The sequence below is a fragment of the Rhododendron vialii genome, chromosome 9a (genome assembly GCF_030253575.1).
Source record: "Rhododendron vialii isolate Sample 1 chromosome 9a, ASM3025357v1".
Classification (NCBI taxonomy): domain Eukaryota; kingdom Viridiplantae; phylum Streptophyta; class Magnoliopsida; order Ericales; family Ericaceae; genus Rhododendron; species Rhododendron vialii.
Window position 1 is genome coordinate 32,304,211 of NC_080565.1, and position 24,169 is coordinate 32,328,379.

General features: G+C 39.3%; 1 protein-coding gene across 4 annotated transcripts in view; it reads right to left on the reverse strand.

Moving 5' to 3' along the window:
* LOC131301121 (probable LRR receptor-like serine/threonine-protein kinase At1g56140) overlaps nt 1–24,169 on the reverse strand; it is a 477,161-nt gene that overhangs the window by 243,678 nt on the left and 209,314 nt on the right. The gene's annotated exons all lie outside the window — the stretch shown is intronic.

Sequence of the window (24,169 nt, forward strand, 5' to 3'; positions counted from 1 at the left end):
AGTCTCCCATTTTGGGAACCACATAACCATGTGTTTGTGTGTGTGCTTTGGCTGTGGTTTGATCACTTAGGGCAAGAAATATTTTCCGAACAAACATCAGTCTTCATTCCAAGGAAATTAACCCCATCTCCACGCACGAATGAATGTGAAATTATATAAAGCACTCAAAGAGTCCCAGAGGGGAGGTGAATGGAACGACCAATTAAAAATTAGCTCAACCACAAATTCAAAGACACAAACCAAGTTCTATACTATGCAATTCAAATCAACATCAAAGTAAATTGCAATAAAGCTAAAGAGCAAGAATACGATATATACATGGAAACTATTTAGGATCAACAAATCCTATACATAAAACCACGGCCTAATCTACTCAACTTTCATAAATCAAAATGTTTAACAAGAAGACTTCAAGTTATGAGTTACTTACTTTTATCCCAAGTCACACTTAACTCATCTTCTTGACTAGCTAGCACCATGTGCCCCTTCTTGACTCCATGGACTCCTCGAGCGAAACCACCTTGATCTCCGGGTCAAGCTAGCTCCAATATCATTTGGCCATGTAGAATGATAGGCAACAATGTATGCTGAATTAAAAATGTGAAGGATTTTGAAAAACAAATCAAACAAGAAAAAATACATGATTATTAGAGTATTTCTCTAGACTAACAAAAGATGACTAAAAAATATTTTAGTCTTCCAGGTGCAATAAAAGCCCAGGTGTCTGATATGAGTGTGATGAATAATTTGGACAAAGATAATCAATCTAGAGTGTATTCATGGAGTATGAGAATAACACTAAATTGACAAACAAAAATAATCAAACACCAAGTTTAGAATATTCTATTAATGGATAAGGAACCACATGAATATAAGAAGAAAGGTTTCTCTCTCTAAAAGTGGTCTCATGCAAAGTTAGTAGGGTTGTCCACGGTTCAGATTGGATTGGATTCCTGTAAATCCTGTTGGGTTCCCTCCTTAGTGGAAACCCAATATTCGTTAGCCCAATTAGAGCATCTCCAATCCAACACCCTCCAAATCTCTATTTGAGAGGATCAAATTAATCTATTTTATTTGAAAAGTAGATTTAGAGGATTATACTATTTATCTCAACTCCAACCCAACACTCTATTTCTTAAGTCCAACAAATATTTGGAGGAGATCCTCTATTTTTTCCTTCATCCTCTATATTTAAAGGATCAAAGTTCATCCTCCCAAATGGAGGAGAATTTTAGAAGATGGGTTGGAGAATGTTTTTCCTCCAAAATAAAAAAATAGAGTATGGGTTGGAGATGCTCTTACAATTGGTGTTTGGCCCAAATGAGTTATATTTGTGTGGGCTAGTTTTTGGAATATTCTACACACTATGGAGCACATGTTTGGCACATGATTTGTTGGGATCAGAAAAGCTTCTCCTGGAAGCTAATTTGTTTTTGTCTGCTTTGAAAATTATCTCCACTACCAGAAAGAGAAAAATACGAGAGAGTGCACTGTGTATGAGAGTGTGTTTCGGTGGAGGAAGGAAAGCAAGTCCAGCCCTTGTGTTCTCCTGATTTCGGCAGCTTCTTTGTCAACGTTGGGGGCTGATTTGTTCTCGGATTTTGGGCTCTCCATTCAGCTACATTGGAGGGTTTTGTTCATCTATTTGGTGAGGTCTTTCCTTTTTGTATTTGGAATTTGTTGGATACACCTTAAGGTGTTTGTGAGATCTTGAATCCCTTGCAAACCCATTTGTAAGAACATTTGTTGATAGTGGAATCGGACTCCGGTCCCGTGGACGTACCTCACTTTTTGGGGGAACCACGTAAAAATTCCTTGTGTTCGTTTGGTTTGTGGTTTGCACATTTTGGATTACGTTCGCTGCAGTTTTATTTTTTTCTTTGTGATTTACTTGGGGAAAATTCCTCATATTTTTTCCAACAACTGGTATAGAGCCGACGGTTGGCTAGGGTTTATTATTTTGGTGTAAATCATGGAAGGAAATGTGGGTAGAATGATTAGTTTCAACGGAACTAATTGGGTGACTTGGAAAATTTAAATGGAAGACCTCTTGTATTATAGAGAGTTACATGGGCCTGTAGAGGGTGATACGGCTAAACCCATCGATATGAAATATGAGGATTGGACCACATTGAATCGAAAAGCTGTTGGGCTTATTCGTCAATGGATTGACGATAGTGTTTTTCATCATGTCTCCACCGAAACTTCGGCTTATGATTTGTGGAAGAAATTGGAAAGTCACTATGATAGAAAATCGGCCACTAATAAAGCGTTCTTGTTCAAAAATTGGTGAATTTGAAATTTAAAGAGGGCAAGTCTATCGCAGAACATTTGAACGAAATGAATAGTATCGTTAATCAACTTGCTTCTATGAAGATTGTGTTTGATGATGAATTGCAGGCTTTGATGCTTCTTAATTCTCTACCCGAGAATTGGGAAACTTTGGTTGTTACGGTTAGAAACTCGGCGCCGGATGGAGTTGTTTCTATGAGCCAAGTTGCTAGTAGTTTGTTGAATGAAGAGATGAGAAGGAAATCAACCGGTTCTTCTCATTCGGAGGCACTTGTTGCTAACCCAAGAGGGGAGATCTCGAGGTAGAAGTAGCACTCCCCTCAATCGTGATCAAAGCCGTGGGAGTTTGAGGGGAAGATCACCGTCAAAGTAAGATATAAAGTGCCATTATTGTAAAACGAAAAGCCACATGAAGCGGGAATGCCTAAAGCTCAAATTCAAGGAGGAAAATTGAGGGAAGCATGGTGAAAAGAAGCAAGAAAACTTCACGGCGGTCTCTTCCAATGGTGAACTTGTGGTTGTATGTGATGAGAGTTATGTCAATTTGGTTAGCCAAGATACCGATTGGGTGATTGATTCCGGTGTTTCATTCCATGTCACTTCAAGAGCCGATTTCTTCACTTCCTACAATGAAGGAGATTTTGGGTGTGTTCATATGGGAAATGAAGGTTTGTCGAAAATTATTGGCATGGGTAATATTTGCTTGGAAACAAGTGTTGGATGCAAGTTGGAGCTTAAAGATGTGAGGCTTGTGCCGGACATTCATCACAATTTGATTTCTACCGGAAAGTTGGATGATGAAGGCTATAACAACCATTTTGGTAATGGAAAATGGAAGCTCACGAAGGGTTCTCTTGTGGTGGCTAAAGGGAACAAGACTTGCTCACTTTACATGATGAAAGGAAAAATTAGCAAGGGGTTTGTAAATACACTTGACGATGGCTCCTCTACCGAATTGTGGCATAATAGGCTTGGGCATATTAGTGAAAAGGGGATGCACGTTCTTGCCAAGAAAGAGCTCATACCCGATATCAAAGGTACCCCTCTTAAAACTTGTGTTCATTGCTTAATTGGCTAGTAAACAAAATAGAGTTGCATTTCGTTTCAAGTCTTTTACTAGAAAACCTAATGTATTGGATTTGGTTCATTCAGATGTTTGTGGTCCCTTGAAAGTTAGATCTTATAGTGGTGCCCTTTATTTTGTTACCTTTATTGATGATCATTCGAGAAAATTATGGGCTTATCCGTTAAAAACTAAAGATCAAGTTTTCGATGTGTTTAAAGATTTTCAGGCCAAGGTTGAAAGAGAGACCAGAAAGAGGTTGAAATGTGTTCGTTTCGACAACGGTGGTGAATGTAATGCCCCGATTTTTCAAGAAATTTCGGAAGCATTAACCCTAAAATACACTGAATTTTACAAACTATTAGGCCCTTATTTATCCTTATACAAAAATTACAATTTCAAAATAATACAAAAATCTATGTACATTTATTTAACAAAAGCAACTCCAGAGCGACTCTAGTTTTGACACAAAATTCCAAGCAATGTTGGCCCAAACTCCGTTTCAGGGGTCCCACCTGTATCAACTGCTCCACTGTGGAATCCTGCACACTCTGGCAAATTGAACGCCGAAGCAAACGATTTGCCAGGATACAAACGTATCCTGAGTGATAATTCACCAAGTAGAAATCCTAAAACCCAATACCACAATATGCAGATCAATAATATAATAATTCATAATACACCAAAGGTACAAAATAATAACACATCGTCTTTTTCTTTACTATCATCATCTTACATGTAATCTAAGGATCATCTCCGCGAGATCCTTTCCTCCCACATCCACTAACTACAATCATCTCATGGGTCCACCCTTCCTCTTGCTTATCCTGCACCAGGGTCCTAGGTGAGCGCACCTAAGTTATGTACCGAGTATGTTCTCACTTAAGACCATAACAGGAGGATCGAGCCATCCCATGACGTATCGTACATTAGGGTCGGACATCCACTACCCCACGCTAACTATAACCGTCTCATGGAACCCATTCTCTTCCTCAAAGAGAAACTTTCCATGACGTATCATACATTAACGTCTCACTAACTACAATCGTCTCATGGGACCCATTCTCTTCCTTGAAGAGAAACTTCCCATGACGTATCATACGTTAGCGTCTCACTAACTATAATCGTCTCATGGGACCCATTCTCTTCCTCGAAGAGAAACTTCCCATGACGTATCATACGTTAGTGTCACAACACCGGGCCCCTCAAGTAACCCATTTCAACACAGGGCCCCATAGGTTACCCTTGCCATCGCCATGGCTCAATTCACAATCCCCACAGTACTCACACTTTCAACACTTTATCATTTTCCATTTACTTATCATCGTCTACATGATTCACTACTCGTAACCACCCCCGGAACCTATTTGTCTAATCTACAGCCACAACAAAATATCACACGGTTCAACATTTCAACTAAAAGTACTAATAACACATAAACATGCGATAAAATTAATCATGTCATTGAATTAATCATGCGAGTAACAAAATAATATTCAGTCAAACAATTAATTACTACACTTAAAATTAAGTCTATTTCTCTTGTTTAGAAATTTTATAAAACATTTCTACTATTTAAACATTTTCTTTAACTTTCATATTATTCATAGATTTTACAAACTAATTATTTTTATTGGAAAATACTTATTGCTAAATTTAGTATTTACTAACAATATTAAATATTAATTTGAGATTTAACAAAATTATGCGAGGCTATTCTAGTTAATATTTATTAGAGTTAAAGATTAACTAATATATAATCTAAAATATTTCTTGTTTACAATCTAAATAAATTTTTACTAGTAAAATATTCTTGTGAATATTTCATAAACATTTATTTACTCCAATAATTTATTAAACACGTAAACGTCCACTCAAATACAAATTAACAATGCAACATCAATAATAATTTCACAATCAAACACTTGTTAAACAATCATAAATTTTCACAGGGTATAACACTAATCATTCCAGCACAACCGGACTAAATTTTAATATAAACGGGACTAAAAATAATTTAACAATTTAACAGCAGATCATCATCTTCAATAAACTTTAAATCTAAGTAACTCCATTAAAATGCAGATAAAGGTTTTGGGTTTCCGGAAAACTACCTCAAACGCGATTCTAAGTCCGAATAAGTGTTATACGGTGTCCGTAGATCGCTGTGGTGGTTCTGAAATCTCGAGGCAGCGTCCGGCGGCACTCCGACAGGGCCGCAGCAGCGGTGTGCCCACGAAACTCACGGTGTGCACACACCTACAGTCACAACTCTCTCTCTCTCTCTCTCTCTCTCTCTCTCTCTCTATTCTAGACTCAACAATAGAATTGGGAGTGAAATAATATACTGGTGTTCAATTTTTGGATTTATGTGGGTATGTATAATGAGAGAGAATAAGGTAGTGAAAAGGTGAGAGGATAAGTATAGAAGTGGTGGAATGAGGAAGGAGAGTGATACTGATAATGATAAAAAGATAAGGGTCAAGTGTCACATTTGGGGGGGGGGGGGTGGGGGGTTTCAATTCTAATGTATGTGGACGCATGTATGTACAAGGTGAGAATGTATCTGGACACTTTTATGTATAGGATGAGAGAGAGAAGTGGAGAGTTAGTTTGAATAGAGTTCTACTTAGGGTTTAGATAGGAAAGATAAGAGATGAATATGAATCACTGATTTTCTGTATATCTAAAGTTTAAATACATATCTTATTCAATAGTGCAAATAATATCAATTATACACATAATAATATATTTTAATTATTCAATCCAATTAATTATTGAATAAGGAATTTAACAATATAAATTTGTATTAAAAAAAAATTGGGTCAAAAATCCGGGTCGTTACAGTGAATATCTTGGGCCGTTTGATGAATATTGTCATAGCCAAGGCATTAAATACCAAAAGACCGTCAAGAAAACTCCTCAACAAAATGGAGTCGCCGAGAGAATGAACTACACTATGATGGAAAGGATACAATGCATGCTTTCACATGCGAAATTGCCAAGGTCTTTTTGGGCGGAGGCAATGAGGACGACGGTTGATTTGATTAATTTGTCTCCTTCGGTTCCTTTGAATGGCGATGTTCCGAAAAAAATTTGGCTGGGCAAAGAAGTCACTTATGATCACTTGAGGGTTTTCGGTTGCTGGGCATTTGTTCACATTCCAAAAAATGTAAGGTCCAAGCTTGATGACAAGGCAAGACAATGCATTTTTCTTGGCTATGGGCATGAGGAATTTGGTTATAGACTGTGAGATCCGGTTGACAAGAAAATCATTCGGAGTAGAGATGTTGTCTTTCTTGAAAATCAAACAATTAAAGACTTTGACAAAGATGATCAACCGGAGAAAATTGTTAGTGATCTTGTTGACTTGAAGCCAACTCCTTCACCTTCGACACATGTTGAAAATGAAGACGATGTGCAGCCTCCTCTTGAAGTTGGTGAAACTGTTGATGTTCCGAATGAAGTTGAGTTGGAAAATGAGGAGGAGCAACCAATTCAAGAGCCACCACCGCAATCGGAGTTGAGGAGATCCGTTAGAGACAAGCAACCATCAAGAAAGTACTCTCTCGATGAATTTGTGACGGTAACGGAACAGGGGGAGCCGGAGAGCTACCAAGAAGCCTTAGAGCATGATAAGAAATGTCAGTGGGCTAAGGCTATGCAAGATGAAATGAAGTCCTTACTTGAAAATCGCACTTATGATTTGGTGAAATTACCTAAGGGTAAGAAAGCTTTGAAAAACAAATAGGTTTACCGATTGAAGCATGATGGCCAAAATTTGAGGTACAAGGCACGCCTCGTGGTGAAAGGGTTTGGGCAGAAAAAATGTATTGATTTTGATGAAATTTTTTCACCCGTTGTGAAAATGTCTTCCATTCGTGTTGTTCTTGGTATGCCCGCAAGCTTGAATCTTGAGATCGAACAACTTGATGTGAAAACCGCATTCCCTCACGGTGATTTAGAGGAGGAGATTTATATGGAGCAACCCAAAGGCTTCAAAGAAAAAGGGGAGGAAAACCTTATTTGCAAATTGAAGAAGAGCTTGTATGGCTTAAAACAAGCTCTGAGGCAATGGTACAAGAAATTTGATTCTTTTATGGTGGATCATGGTTATTCAAGAACCACTTCGGATCATTGTGCGTTTGTGAAAAAGTTTCCGGATGGAAATTTTATTATTCTCTTGCTCTATGTCGATGATATGTTAATTGTGGGACAAGATTCTATAAAGATCAACGAGTTGAAGTTGGAGTTGAATAAATCCTTCGCTATGAAAAATTTGGGACCGGCAAAGCAAATTTTGGGCATGAAAATTACTCGTGATCGAAAGAAGGGGCTGATTTGGTTGTCTCAAGAAAGTTACGTTGAAAAGATTCTTGAGAGGTTCAACATGAGTAAGGAAAAGCCTGTTAGTTGTCCGCTTGCGAATCATTTTAAGTTTAATTTGAAACAATGTCCTACAAGTGAAAAAGACAACGCGGAGATGGAAAAATTTTCCTACACTTCAGCAGTTGGTTCTTTGATGTATGCCATGGTTTGTACTAGGCCGGATTTAGCTCACGCGGTTGGAGTTGTTAGTCGGTTTCTTTCAAATCCGGGCAAAAAACATTGGGCAGCTGTTAGATGGATTCTCAAGTATCTCCGGGGTACTTCTAGAGTTTGTTTGTGTTTCGGAAATGGTAAAGCTATGTTGGATGGATTCACGGATGCCGACATGGCGGGTGATGTTGATTCTCGGAAGTCCACTTTGGGGTATTTGATGACCTTTGCAGGGGGAGCTGTCAATTGGCAATCAAGTTTGCAAAAATGTGTCACTCTATCAACTACGGAAGCGGAGTTCATTGCAATTACCAAAACTTGCAAGGAGTTGTTGTGGTTGAAGAAGTTCTTGCAAGAGTTGGGTTTGAATCAAGAGAGGTATGTTCTCTTTTGTGATAGTCAAAGTGCAATGCATTTGAGCAAGAAATCAACTTTCCATTCTCGATCAAAGTACATTGATGTTAGATATCATTGGATTCGGGACACGCTTGACATGAAGTTGTTGCAACTTGAGAAAATCCACACGGATGATAATCCTTCAGATATGATGACTAAGGCTTTGTCTAAGGACAAACATAATAAATTTCGAGCTTTGTCAGGTTTGGTCAATCCTTCCACATAAGTCGGGAAGGGGGAGAATGTTGGGTCCCCTCCTTAGTGGAAGCCCAATATTTGTTAGCCCAATTATAATTTGTGTTTAGCCCAAATGAGTTATATTTGTGTGGGCTAGTTTTTGAAATATTCTACACACTTTGGAGCACATGTTTGGCACATGATTTGTTGGGATTAGAAAAGCTTTTCTTGGAAGCTAATTTGTTTTTGTCTGCTTTGAAAATTATCTCCACTACCAGAAAGAGAAAAAAACGAGAGAGTGCCCTGTGTGTGAGAGTGTGTTTCGATGGAGGAAGGAAAGCAAGTGCAGCCCTTGTGTTCTCCTGATTTCGGCAGCTTCTTCGTCAACTTTGGGGGCTGATTTGTTCTCTGATTTTGGGCTCTCCGTTCAGCTACATTGAAGGGTTTTGTTCATCTATTTGGTGAGGTCTTTTCTTTTTGTATTTGGAGTTTGTTGGATACACCTTTGGGTGTTTGTGAGATCTTGAATCTCTTGTAAATCCATTTGTAAGAACATTTGTTGATAATGGAATTGGACTCTGGTCACGTGGACGTACCTCATTTTTTGAGGGAACCACGTAAAAATTCCTTGTGTTCGTTTGGTCTGTGGTTTGCGCATTTTGGATTACGTTCACTAGCTGCAGTTTTATTATTTTCTTCGTGATTTACTTGTGGAAAATTCAGCATATTTTTCCGGGGAGTGCTAGGGACACATCGGTGTGGCTGAGTTCAGCCACACCCCTCTCACATGCAGGTGGAACCCGCTTCAGTGGATCCCACCTGCATGTGAGAGGGGTGTGGCTGAACTCAGCCACACCGATGTGCCTCTAGCATTTCCGTATTTTTCCCAACAAATCCAATCCTATTAATCCGTATCTCATGGTTTTTAAAAAAATGCAATCCAATCCTAATCAAAAAATCTCACGGTTCGGTCTCGATATTATCCACGGATTTCCTTCCATTAAAATAAAATGATGTTATTGCTAACTAAAAATACAAAGTGCAAACACTTATTAGTTATATTACATTCCATAACATTACACTATTACAGCAAGACAACAAACAAATACTAAAAGGCAGCAACCATTCATGTTTGTTTTCGGAGTACAATGTAATCTATATATAAAGGGGCTGCTATTCGCAACCCTCTATTTACTCCCATAGCCCGTTAAAAATTTTCAATTATACTCGACAGTTAGTTACCGAAATTGAGATATATTTTCAACATCCAGTTACCGAAATATAATATTTTTTTCAACAGATGTTTACCGAAAATGAATGTTCAGCAGTTGTTTACCGAAAGTTGAATATATTTTCGACATGTAGTTACCGAAATATAATCTTGTTTTCAACAGCAATTTACCGAAATGTTATTTATGATTTTCAACAATCATTTACCGAAATTTAGTGGGCTACGGGAGTAAATAGAGGGCTGCGAATAGCGGCGCCCTATATAAATATTATATCGCATAGGCCGTTTAAAATTTATGGTTTCTTTTTTCCAAAATTACAGTTTACCTCTTAAATTTTATATATATTGTCACATTAATGTAAAATTGTTAAAAAAAAATTTATAACAATTAGTGTAGTTATAATTATTTATAAATATTACACACACATATAGTATATTTTTTATTTATTTTAAATATCTCACGATCCGGTTCGGTTAATCCACGATTTTGAAGTGAAAATCCTATCCTAATCCGTATCTCACGGTTTTTAATTTTCAAATCCGTGTCCGGATCATTAATCCACGGATAAAATTAAAAAGGCACAGATCGGTTTTGGTCCGGACCGGTTTCATTGTTCTCGATTTTTCTTGAACAACCCTAGTACCCTACATGGAAGAAAAAGAATGGTCCGGACCGGTTTCATTGTTCTCGATTTTTCTTGAACCCTAGTACCCTACATGGAAGAAAAAGACCTTTCTTCTTGATGATGCTAAAACTCCAATATATGAAAATCTTGCACACTACACATGATACAAGCCTTTTGTTATCATTTCTCTTCTTCTTTCTCTAAAAGTGGGTTTATGATGTATTTATATATGTGCAAATATGTGACCTAATCCCAACCAATTAAAAGGCTAGAAAGGAAGAGCACCTCCACGCCAACTGACGTAGTTCAAAAGCTTAATACCATCAGTTTAGACAATAACTCGAAGCATGTCCTTATATATTATAAGCAATTTCCTGGACCCACCGGATCACCGATGTGGGACTTTTGGGGGTTTTCACATACACTACATCAGACCAAAGTCACCAAACCGAGGCAAAACACAGCCAACACCGACAACCACAACAAAACTGCCTAAAACCATGCCAAAAAAACAAACTAAAAGAACCGTCAACACCCTTGCTAGACCTCAAACCGAGCCAATTGACCAATAAGCAAGGACATAAAAAATCAGAACTCCGGTGAAAGAGAGGGCGCCCTCCAAGTATATAAAATCACCATCCTCCAACTCTGCAAATTCTGCAGCCTTCCTATTAGCAATTTCACCCTTCTCCCTCTGTATTGATATGGATAAGGTAAACTAAGAATGTTGCAGGAATTGTTTAACAGTGTCGAATCTCCCATGGAATGATTATTCTTAAATGGTAAGCGGGAGACTGATCATACCGATCGAAATCCAATTTGAGCAATGCAAGGTACCCCGAAATCACATCGAACAGGTATTTCTTACCGCTAACAAAAGTCGTCGTAAATAAAAAATGTATTCGGGGTATATTTTTTGGATACCTAGTACTTTTGATCTAATGTTGTGACCCATCGCACAAAGCAATCACCAATACCAATTCTAATGTTGTCGGGACACCAAAATTAGTTGAGGTGCACGCAGAAAAAGCTGGTCCGAATATCCGGTGGTTATTATTATTTATTTATTTATTTTGCAATCTTTGGTGATAAAACTGGTCAAAGAGAGAAGAGAGACAAAGAAGGGGCCAGTTCTAACTTCTCCCTGTTTCGGTAATGGGTTCACCGGTTCTTTTAGTTTGTTTTTTTGGCATGGTTTTAGACAATTTTGTTATGGTTGTCGGTGTTGGCTGTGTTTTGCCTTGGTTTGGTGACTTTGGTCTGATGTATCTCTAGGTGTATGTGAAAACCCCCAAAAGTCGTCATAAATAAACAAATGTATTCCGGGTATATTTTTTGGATACCTAGTACTTTTGATCCAATTTTGTGACTCATTGCACAAAGCAATCACCAATACCAATTCTAATGTTGTCGGGTAAAACTCCAGCACAAAACAACTATTAGAATTTGGTTGGATTAACTCGTGAATCTATTTTCTGGTTAATGTAATGCGTTTCTTACAAGAGACGATATTATTGATTTTGGCTCTGAAATCACAACTTTTGTATTTTATTTTTTTATCGGCAAAAGATAAATTTTAGGGAAAATGACGGCTCAGGATGTGTTTTGATAATTAATACAGTACCTTTTAAGGACATGCTAAAAATATTTGTTAATGAACAAAATGTCATTGACGGGTATTAATTATCAAAACACGTCATTGGACGTCATTTTCCCTAAATTTTATTTAACTCGATATGGGTACATCAATATCCAATAGAGTATTGAATGAAACACCATATCGCCGAAGCCCAAACACCAAATAGGCCAAGCCCGAATTCTAGACATACACTTAATGGGCCAAGCTCAAACATCAAGTGGGCCAAGCCCAAACCCAAAAAACTTAAGAAAACCAAACCCTACTCTACAAACCCTAGCCATCGCTAGCCCCAAGACGCCACCACAGACCGACGACTACTATAGAACCGCCACCTCCAAAAACTCCACTGCAGCCCCCACCGATTAGCTACCGCCACCTCCAGAACCTGCAAGAGAAGACCTCTCGCAAGCACTGATCACAACTTTCGTCTTTATTTCCTACTAACATCTTCTACTATGACTCTATGAGTGAAACAAGTAGTGTGAGTTATGGCTACATTTCATGGGGTTTTCAAATATATTTCTCCATTGGTGATTGTAGCTAGACAATAGTCAGCTTTAAACAGTTGAATTTGTTTGTTTCATGTTTCTTTCGTCATGTTATTGGCCAAACCGGCCGCTATGCGTGCATGCCGTTTTTTTTTTTTTTTTTCAATCTTTAGAGGGTACTTTCATTGATACGAAAACCATACATGGAGAACGGACAGCCACCCCTATGCGTGCATGCTGTTTTGATGGCCCAAATATCAATCACTTCAATTATCAAGAGAAGAATACAGAACCAAATGGGTTGACCCGTGTTTGGGCTTCTTGGACCAACTTTAAATTCAGGCCTGATTGCTTGGTCCGAACCTCACCAAACTTTGACGTCTAGAGGAATGGGCTAATGACCGACCCATCCAAAACATGAACTTCTCATGTGAGGGTAGGGCTGTAAACGAACTGAATATTAGAATGCACAGATTCGTTCATTAGGTTTTTTAGCAAACTCGAGCTCGAGCCGAACTCAATGAAATTACGGCAAGCCAAACTCGAACCGACTTTGCCTAGGTTTGGGTCGAACTTGAACTTGTTCACGAGCCTACCAAATAATATCATATATTTATGCTCTCATACAGGTCTAAAGCTACAAATAAAATTTTTAATATGTGCATAAATACGTTCATATACATATAAAATAATAAAAACATATACATAAGTAAGTTTTTTTTAATTGTAAATGTTTAAGACTTGTACAAGTTTTAAAATTTTCACTATGTAACTATATAAAATTCCCATGATATACATATATTCCAGGTTCGCGAGCCTAATCGAGCCGAATACTGCTACGTTCATGTTTGGCTCATTTATGAAACGAGCCTAAAATTGAGGTTCAGGTTCGGTTTATTTAGTAAATGAATCGAACTCGAACGAGTCTTTTCCGAGTTGAGCCTCGAATAGTTCACAAACGGCTGAATTCATTTACAACCCTATATGAGGGTGAGTAACGTGAGTTCGAGCTACCTTTTTGTTCTTTTTTCATTTCAGTATTTTTTATTTTTGTATTTTTGTTGAATTCACGGTTTATTTTTTAAGTTAATCATCCGTGTCAACAAAATTCTAAATTACCCTTTGGTTTGGTATAAAGTAAATGCTAAAATACTTTTAAATTGCCTTAAATTGTGAATTTAAGGCAATGCCATCGTCAGTCTTCAAAATTTATGGTTTTTCAAAATTACCCTTTTGAAATGTGGTCGAAAATTGTAAATTCAATGTACTTTTCCATTCGTAGACCACTTTTTCCAATTGCATTCACTAATATTTAATGTTTTGAGATTGTTACATGATCGTTAGTAATCAAACATATGACCGAGCATAATTTCTTTTAGCCAATTCCTTAGTTTGGTATAAATAAGTAAAATGTTAAAATAGTAAAGAAAGCATTAATTGATAAATAAAATCTTATAGGTTGAAGAATGAAACTTAGAGGAATTTTCAAGTGAGGGATCCCTTATTTTGTTAAAATGAGAGACTTTCATTTCCCGGTCAAATTTTGAAAATCCGAACCGTTCAATGTGTGCAAAACGTAATTTGAAGGGTCCCCGCTGGAAATCAGCAAAAAAAATGACCTGGAAGGGCGTCATCCGAGCAGTTTTTTTGAACCGTTCAATGAAAACTGCTCTGATAAAGCCTTTCCCGATCATTTTTTTTGCTGATTTCTCACGAGGACCCTTAAAATCACGTTCTGATCACTTTGAGCGGCTCGGATCATCGAAATTCAATCGGGAAGGGGAGTCCCGCATTTTAATAAAATGAGGGATCCCTCACCGGAACCTAACTCATGAAACTTATGTAGGACCCGATATCTAAAAATTTGCAATCTTAAGCCTAAGAAGTTTGGCCAAATAGAAATGAGAAAAGCAATACTCCAAGTGATTGTCCTCCATGAGGTTGCATGTTCGAATTTCACAGAGGTCAAACATTCAAACCTTCGACCTGTTGGAGGGTTTGCCCAGTCGTTATTTCAGGATACCAAAATTAGTTGAGGTGCACGCGGAAGAAGCTAGTCAGAATATCCGGTGGTTATTATTATTATTAACAACCAAAAAGACTCCCTCAAACCCATGTGATGGCGCCGAAACGGTGCTGTTTCATGGGTTGAAACACTCTGCCATCCAAAACCGTTTCATTGGGACATCAGAGTCCCCAATATCCCAAATTAATTTATATTCTGATAATATGGCGTTGCCACGATTATAACTTTATTTGCACCAATGGTAGTGATTTCGTAGTTCTTTTTCCGATCTTCACTCAAGTTAATAGACCATATCATATTAAGTTAAAACCATATAACACTACAAGAAAAAGTATGTTTAGTAACGAAAAAATGGCGACAAAATTTAATTTCGTCATTAAATGAGTATATTTGACGACAAAAAAATAAATTCGTCACTGTTTTGATAACTTCCTTGACGAAATTATTTTGTCACCAATTATAACTATTTAGCGACGAAAAAGATATTTTTGTCACCAAAGGCTCCTATTTGGCGATGAAATAAAATTTTCGTCGCCAAAAGAGTAAAAAAAGAGACGAAATTATTTTTTGTCGCCAAAGATTACTATTCGGTGACGGAAAAAATATTTTGTCGCCAAATGAACCAATTTGGCGACGAAAAATATTTTCGCCTTCTTTTTATGTTTTCAGTGACGAAAAATTTATACTTTGGTGACGAAATTTATGAATTACGATTTCTCACCAAATATATTTCGGGCATAACTCTTTGCTCAGAACTCCGATTGAGATAATTTAAATTGGGTTTGAATAATAACATAAAGAGCTACGACTTTCATGTTTATTAAAATTGCTAATTTTAATGTTTAATAGTTCAAAATGCCGTTCAAAATATATTTTAATGTTCAATGTATGTGTTATATATTAGATATTTCAAACATCTGCTGAAAAGTTTGTGTGGTGTAGTTGGTTAAAGCTTGCATGCAAAACTTAGGAGACTCGGGTTCGAAACCCCGCAGGAGCAAGAAAGTGAGATTTTTTTCACATATAAGAATGTCTTTCGCGAAGAAAAATTTCATCACCGATGGGTCACCTTTGACGAGCCAAAGGGAATAATTTGTGACGAAATTTTTTGTCATCAAAAAAGCACAATAGGTGACGGAAAAAAATTCGTCACCAAGTCATTTTTCCGTGACGAAATTTTTCGTCACCAAAAGGCACTATAGGTGACGAAAAATAGATTTTGTCACCAGGTAGGAATCCTCGACAACCTTTAGTCGACAAATTTTTTTTCGTCACCTATATTATTTGTGACGAAAAACATACAATTTGCGACGATTTTCATTCGTCACCCAATGCAATTTTTCTTGTAGTGTAATATTATTAACCCTAAAACTGATTTGTTAATGTGTGCCCCTAAGGCACATGATAAAGTACATGATAAGGTTTATTAAATGAGGTCAATTAAACTCCACTATTATAGAAAGTAGTGAAAGAATTTTGAATATTGGATGAAGAGTAAAATTTATTTTGAAGACCAAAATACCCCTTAATTTTTCCTCCACTCCATTTCATTTGTGTTCCCTCCTTTTCTATTTTGTCCTTTCACCTTCTTGTCTTTTGGCATCTATGTAATAGTAATATTTTTTCTACCAAACACAGTTGTAAGCCGCCATTTGAAACAAAACCTATGTAATAGTAATATTTTTTCTACCAAACACAGTTGTAAGCCGCCATTTGAAAGAAAACCCATGTTAATTTATCGACTGTCAGATAAAGATAAGAAGAGTTAGTTTAGTTATCTAATCTTTGTATATGTATCCTAGACCATGGTGAAGTTTATCTCTTGTAACCAATTGTATTATAAATACACGGCAATCTAATGGCTCTGTGTGTGAGCCTTTATTCTCTAAACACTTGCAATATTATTATATGGTATCAGAGCTTCAAAGTCAAATGGCTTCTGAATCCTCTTCCTCTTTTGCTACCAGTTTGCCTCTTTCCTCTCCATATATATCTTGCAATTCTTCCACCTCGTCTTTTCCGAGTGCCCACCATTTTCTCACTCTCAAGCTAACTACCACCAATTACCTTTACTGGAAAACACAAGTTGCTCCCTTTCTTCGTGGCCACAAACCGATGGGTTTTGTTGATGGCACCAATCCGTGTCCTCCTTCTCACCTAGCACCCAATGATGCTTATCCTTGGGGACCACAAAATCCGGCCTACGATGTTTGGGTCTGTCAAGATCAGATGCTAATGAGTCTTCTCATCGGTTCCCTTTCTGATGAAGTTTTCCCTTGGCTGTTGGCCTCACCACATCTTAGGCCATATGGGAAACTCTCGAGGCGTCATTGGCGTCTCCGTCCAACACCCGTATCCTACAGCTTCACATGCAATTGCAACAAATCAGGCAAGAGGATAAATCTGTTTCCTCATTTCTTCATCGGGCTAAATCCATTTATGATGAACTGGCTGCTGCTGGTCATCCGTTATCCCCTACTGATTTCAACATCTATGTTTTCAAGGGCCTTCGTTCAGAATTTAAGGACCTTGTTACCACACTTGCAGCCTGTCCTGATCCTGTTTCTTTTGCTGAATTGCATGCCCTTCTCCTCAGTCATGAGTTTCTGAATGCTGATTCGTTTGCGTCGGCTGTTACAATTTCTGCTGCTGCTCCTGACCCCTCCCCTATGGCCAATTTGGTTCAGCGCAATGGCCCATCTAATCGTGATCGCGGTACCTCCAATTCTAACTGTGATCGCAACTTTAACTGCGATCGCGGTACCTTCATTTCTGGTGGCCGCTCTCGTGGTAGAGGCAGGGGTGGTTGTGGTCAAGATTCTAGCCCTTTTTATGGTGACAATCGTTCTCGTTGCCAAATTTGCAATGGTGCTTCCCACATGGCGTCCACATGCAACCAAAGGTATAATCATGCTCAGCAAGGTCCTGCCGCGCATCTTGCGGCCTTCTCCAACAATGGTCTAGCCCATAATTATGATTGGTTCCCTGATACCGGCGCCACTCACCATGTCACGCCTGATTTCTCTACCATCACTCATCCTGAACCTTATCACGGTACTGACCAACTCCGCGTTGGCAATGGTAAGGGCCTTCCTATTTCTCACACTGGTACTTCCTTTCTTTCTTCTCCTTCTTCTCAATTTAAACTTTCTAATGTTCTCCATGTTCTCGCTCTTACCAAATCTCTTCTATATGTTCATCAATTTTGCAAAGACAATTCTGTATTTTTTGAGTTTCACCCATCGTCTTTCTTTGTCAAGGATCAAGTCAACAAGAAAACTCTTCTCTCCGGGCAGAATAAAGATGGCCTCTATCACTTCACTCCTTCATCTGCCGTGTCGTCTCCACCTTCTCTTTTTGCTGTTGAGCGTGTTTCTTTAGATTGTTGGCACCGCCGTCTCGGGCATATCCTCATCGGGAGGCTCTCCGTCATGTGCTTCGTCAAAATAAAGTGCCTTGTTCTTTTAGTCGTTTTCATTCTGTTTGTTCTGCTTGTCAATTGGGGAAGTCTTCTAGGTTGTCACTTCCTGTTACCCATTCAATTAGTAGTGCTCTTTTGGAGCTCATTTTCACTAATGTATGGGGCCCGTCTCCTATCTATTCAAATAATGGATATCGTTTTTATGTTATATTTGTGGATGATTTTTCCAAGTTCATATGGTATTATCCCATGGTTCATAAATCCGAAGTGTTCACTATTTTTCCAAAATTCCAAGCAATGGTTGAACGTCTTTTTTCCTCTAAAATCAAGTACATTCAATCTGATTGGGGTGGTGAATACCGCAAGATCCACACTTATTTTGAAAAACTTGGAATGGTCCATCGATTGCCTCGTCCACATACTCATCAACAAAATGGGGCTGTTGAACGTCGTCATCGCCATATAGTTGAAACTGGGTTATCTCTAATGGCTCATAGTTTGGTTCCTGCAAAATATTGGAATTATGCTTTTGAAATAGCCGTTTATCTCATAAATCGCCTACCATCTACAGCCATTTCTCAAGAAAATCCATTTCAACGTCTATTTCAAAAAGCTCCAGATTACTCATTTTTGAAGGTTTTGGGTTGTCTTTGTTTTCCCCACCTCCGTCCATATCGCAAGCAAAGTCTATGTGTTTTTATGGGGTACAGTAACTCACATCTCGGATATCATTGTTTAGATATCAATTCCAATCGCATTTATACTGCTCGCCACATCTGTTTTGATGAGTATACATTCCCATTTTCCGGACCCTCTCTACTGGGCCCGAAACCGTTGTCCTCTACGCCCTCACCTTGGGCATTTGCTCCCCTTTTTCCACCCAATATCTTGCAATCTCTAACAAATTCCAATCCACCACATTTATCCCCTCAGACTCCCACTCCACTCAAATTTCCTTCCCACATCAATACTCCAACTCTTCCCTTATCCCCTCACCCACCTGATCAAACTTTATCAACTCCAAAGTCCACCACTTTATCCTTATCCTCACCACCTACTACTCCTCCCCAGGATCCAATTCCTATATCCAATTCAAGTGGTTTGAAGCTAGTTGTTGACCTCTCTGCTCCACCAAAATCTCCTTTCCTCATTAAACGACCCACTCATCCCATGACCCTGCGCAAACATACCTGTTAGGATCGACACACACACAAACACAATTTACGAGTATAAACAGTAAAGAATCAACACAGAGATATACGTGGTTTCCCAAAACCGGGTACGTCCACGGGAGCGAGAGCGGCTGCTGTTCTTTATTATCACAGTATGAATTAGGGTTTACAACATATAGTATTTATATTGACTCTATTCTAACCCTAAACTGGTATTTGGTCTGTATCCCAAAAATACCCCTATACGAACCATACCGTATAACGCCCCCCGCACCCCCCAATAACATATGAGCCATAGTTCTAACAATCTCCACCTTGGCGAATTTCACTCTCACCCCTTCAGAAGATAATCATCACTATCCAGTAAGTTGGGGGGATGCCTCCCTTTTCCTAGCACCGGGAGACATTAACCAAGTCCAAGCAATGCTTGAACTTGTCTGCAGTAACCGTCTTTGTCAACATATCAGCTGCATTCTCAGAAGTGTGCACCTTTTCCAGTATCAAATCTCCTGCATCAATCAACTCTCTCACCTTGTGAAACCTCACGTCGATATGCTTGGTTCGAGCATGATACACCTGATGCTTTGCCAAATAAATGGCACTCTGACTGTCACAATGCAACTGAACTCCACCTTGATCTATGCCAAGCTCCTTAACAAACCCTTTCAACCACAATGCTTCCTTAGCTGCATCAGTCACCGCCATATACTCAGACTCAGTAGTGGATAAAGCCACCAGAGGTTGTACCATGGATCTCCAACAAATAGGCCCACCCACAAGTGTAAACACATAACCAGTTGTAGACCTTCTGTCATCCAAACCCCCAGCATAATCCGCATCCACATACCCAACAACTGAAATCTGACCCCGTTGCCTACCAAACATAATCCCGCGATCTAAAGTACCTTTTAAGTATCTGAACATCCACTTGACTGCCTTCCAATGCTCTCTGCCTGGTTTGGCCATGTACTTACTGACGGTGCTAACTGCATGTGCCAAATCGGGCCTCGTACAAACCATTGCATACATTAAGCAACCCACTGCACTTGCATAAGGCACCCTTGACATATCCTCAATTTCTTCATCTGACACCGGACACTGAGCTGAAGATAATCTGAAATGACTTGCCAATGGAGTGCTGACCGGTTTGGCATTATTCATACTAAACCTCTCCAACACTTTCACCACATAATTCTTTTGAGATAACCACAACTTACCAGCCGACCTATCTCTGCGAATTTCCATCCCAAGTATCTTCCTAGCCGCTCCTAAATCCTTCATGTCAAACTCTTTACCCAATAAAGACTTCAACCTGTTTACCTCAACCATACTCTTTGCAGCAATCAGCATATCATCCACATAAAGAAGCAAGAAAATATAGGAACCATCATCAAGACTCTTAACATAAATGCAACAATCATACTCACAGCGTGTGTACCCAATCCGTATCATGAAAGAGTCAAACCTCTTGTACCATTGTCTTGGAGACTGTTTCAGCCCATAAAGGGACTTCTTCAACTTACAAACAAGATGCTCAGTCTCTGGCTGCTTGAGCCCCTCAGGCTGTTCCATGTATATGACTTCCTCCAAATCACCATGGAGGAATGCCGTTTTCACATCCATCTGCTCTAACTCCAGATCATAGCTAGCCACCAATGCCAAGATAATCCTGATTGACGTATGCCTCACCACTGGAGAAAAGACCTCATCAAAATCAATCCCCTTCCTCTGTGAATACCCCTTTGCCACTAACCGAGCCTTGAACTTTTCCCTCTCCTTTTCTGTTGCTGCCTCTTTCCGCTTGTATACCCACTTACAACCCACTGGCTTCTTTTCCTTGGGCAGTTCTTTCAACTCCCAAGTTTTATTCTTATGCAAAGACTCCATTTCCTCTACCATGGCTTCCATCCATTGGTCCCTTTCAGAACTCGTAATAGCATCATGAAAAGTAGATGGATCTCCACTAGTAGTAGTCAATGCATAAGAAACCAAGTCATCAAACCCATACCTCACTGGTGGCTTGATAGTGCGCTTGGTTCTCCCAGCGGCCAAGCTTTGCTGCTGCTCCTGCTGATCAAGCTGTTCATCTGGCTGAGTATCACCTATATCAAAACTCTCCAGCTCAATCTGTACGCCCTGTTGTTTGCTGTTCACTTCCTCTGACTTAGAATTTTGAACCCTCTGATGTGCCTTGATCATAGAGTCCTCATCAAATACCACACCCCTACTAATCACCACCTTCTTTGTCTCTGAATCCCAAAGCTTGTACCCTTTGAACCCTTTCTCATAACCAAGAAAGATACATTGTCTAGACTTCGCATCAAGCTTTGACCTCTCATCATTGGGAACATGAACATAGGCCGGACACCCAAAAATTCTCAACCCTGAGTAGTCAACCTCTTTCTCTGTCCACATCTCCTCAGCTACCTTCCCATCCAAAGCAGCACTCGGTGACCTGTTTATAACAAAGCATGCCATACTCACTGCTTCTGCCTAAAAAACCTTTGGAAGTCCCGCATTCAATCTTAAACACCGTGCCCTTTCTGCAATGGTTCTGTTCATTCTTTCTGCCACCCCATTCTGCTGTGGTGTCTTTCGAACTGTAAAGTGTCGCTGAATCCCATGTTCCTCACAATACTTCAGAAAAGGCCCATTCTTGAATTCTTTCCCATTATCTGTCCTGAGGCACTTAATCTTTTTCCCTATCTGGTTTTCCACTTCAGCTTTCCACACTCTGAACTTAGCAAAGACTTCAGACTTGTGCTTCATGAAGTACACCCAAACTTTCCTTGAAAAACATCAATAAAGGTCAAGAAATACAGAGATCCTCCTTTCGAAGCTACCCTCACTGGCCCCCAAACATCTGAATGAACGTAGTCAAGAATTCCCTTTGTTATGTGAGTTGCATTCCTAAACTGCACCTTACACTGTTTTCCCAGAACACAAAACTTGCAGAAATCCAATTTACACGATTTAACGCCTTTCAGCAGATTCCTCTTATGTAGCTCTAACATCCCACGCTCTCCCATATGTCCCAACCGCATATGCCAAAGCATAGTATCATCAGTATCGTCTGTTGTAGTGGCAGCAGCTCCACCTACAACTGTACTCCCTACCAACTTGTAAATATTACCAGGAACTTTACAAGCCTTCATCATCACCATAGCACCCTTTGTTACCTTCATGACTCCACTCTCTGTTTTATACCCACAGCCATTGGAGTCTAAGGTTCCCAACGAAATTAAATTCTTTCTCAATTCTGGAACATGTCTAACATCCCCCAAAGTTCTCACAACACCATCATACATTCTGATTTTAATTGTGCCTATTCCTATGACTTTACACGATGCATCGTTACCCATAAGAACATTACCACAATCCACTGACCTGTATGTGTTGAACCATTCCTTGATAGGAGATATGTGAAAAGAACATGCTGAATCCATAATCCACGAATCTGCCATGTGATCTGAACTTGCTGAGACCGAAAGCATATCACCATCATCTGACTCCTGCTCCACAACGTTTGCAGAAGTTGATCCATCTTTCCTCTCCCCTGCCTTTCCCTTCTTCTTCCAGTCAGTTCCCTTACTCTTCTGCGGACAGTCTTTCTTCATGTGCCCCGGTTCATGACACCTGTAACACTTGAACTCAAACGTGCCCTCGGACCTGTTCTTTGACTGAGACCTCCCACGCCCCGAAACTGATTTACCCCTCTCATTCTTCCTGCCACGATCCCCGTACCCTTTAACCACCAGACCTTCACCCTGCAGCAATTCTGTTTGTTGCTTGCGTTGATTATACGCCAGAAGGGCTGCAGTGACTTCCTCCAGTTCTAGGGTTTCCTTCCCCCAAAGTAAGGTTGTGACTAGGGTTTCGAGAGAAATCGGTAGTGACAGTAACATCAGCGCTTGGTCTTCCTCCTCAAACTTTACGTCAATCCGTTGCAGGTCGCTCATAACCTGATTGAACGTGTTGATATGCTGAATCAAATCAGCACCCTTGGCCATCTTCAACCCAAATAGTTTCTGCTTTAGAAACAGTTTGTTCGTCAACGATTTTGACATATACCTGCTCTCCAGTTTAGTCCAGACCCCAACTGGCGATTCATCACCCAACACGTGATACATAACTTCGTCTGCAAGACATAGACTGCATTGTGATAGTCAAGCTACGTTGTCGCGAACGTATAACCAAGTGTATAATGGAAAGTCCAGGCATATTGGACTAAGGTATAGCTATGTGAGATAATTGATTGTTGATGGGGTGATAACCATTGATTTTGTTAAGTCAAGTCAAAACTTGGCGGATCCTTTTACGAAAGGCCTTGCAAGGGATTTGGTGTTAAAAACATCAAGGGGAATGGGACTTTTGCCCAATTAGTTTAATCACTCTTGGTGGAAACTCAACTAAACCGGTTGATACTCTCAATCTCTTGAGTTCAATGAGAAACTACACTATATGTCGTGATTGTAAACACTTTAAAGCTATTTTACACATTCCAAGGTAAAGTGTTTTGTACCTATAATGAGAATACAAAGGAGGTTGAACTACTTAGTTCTTAATAGATTGTTTTGTGCTAATGTTATAGGAGCACGGATAGCGATCTACCTATGTGAATGTGGAGGTGGTGCCGCTTCCTATAGGTCACAGGGGCTAGACCTTAGAGTGTTCATGAAATCAAGATAAAAGACCCAAGACCAGTTCACGGGGTCAACCGATTAAGATATCTGCATTATTTGGAGGATTATGTGTGAGACACGTCCGGTTGGTCGACAGAGGACAACTAGTTCAAAGACACGTCTACTATGCTGCCCTGACCAACTTTGATATGTTTTCACTAAGTGAATAGTTGAAGTCGCAAGACACTATTTATGTATACATAAACCTTGTAATAAGAACCGAGAATATTTCATCTGTATTTCGAAAATGGTGGGGGATTGTTAGAGATTTTCAAAATAAAAGAGTCGTCTTTTTGGTTTTGTAAATTTCCTTTGTTTCCTTAGAATGCTTGTTTTCCTCTTTGTGAGCTTTGTCCCACATTGGTAAGCTGTGAGATGTTGGAGTGGTATATATTAGGAAACATTCCTAATGTAAGT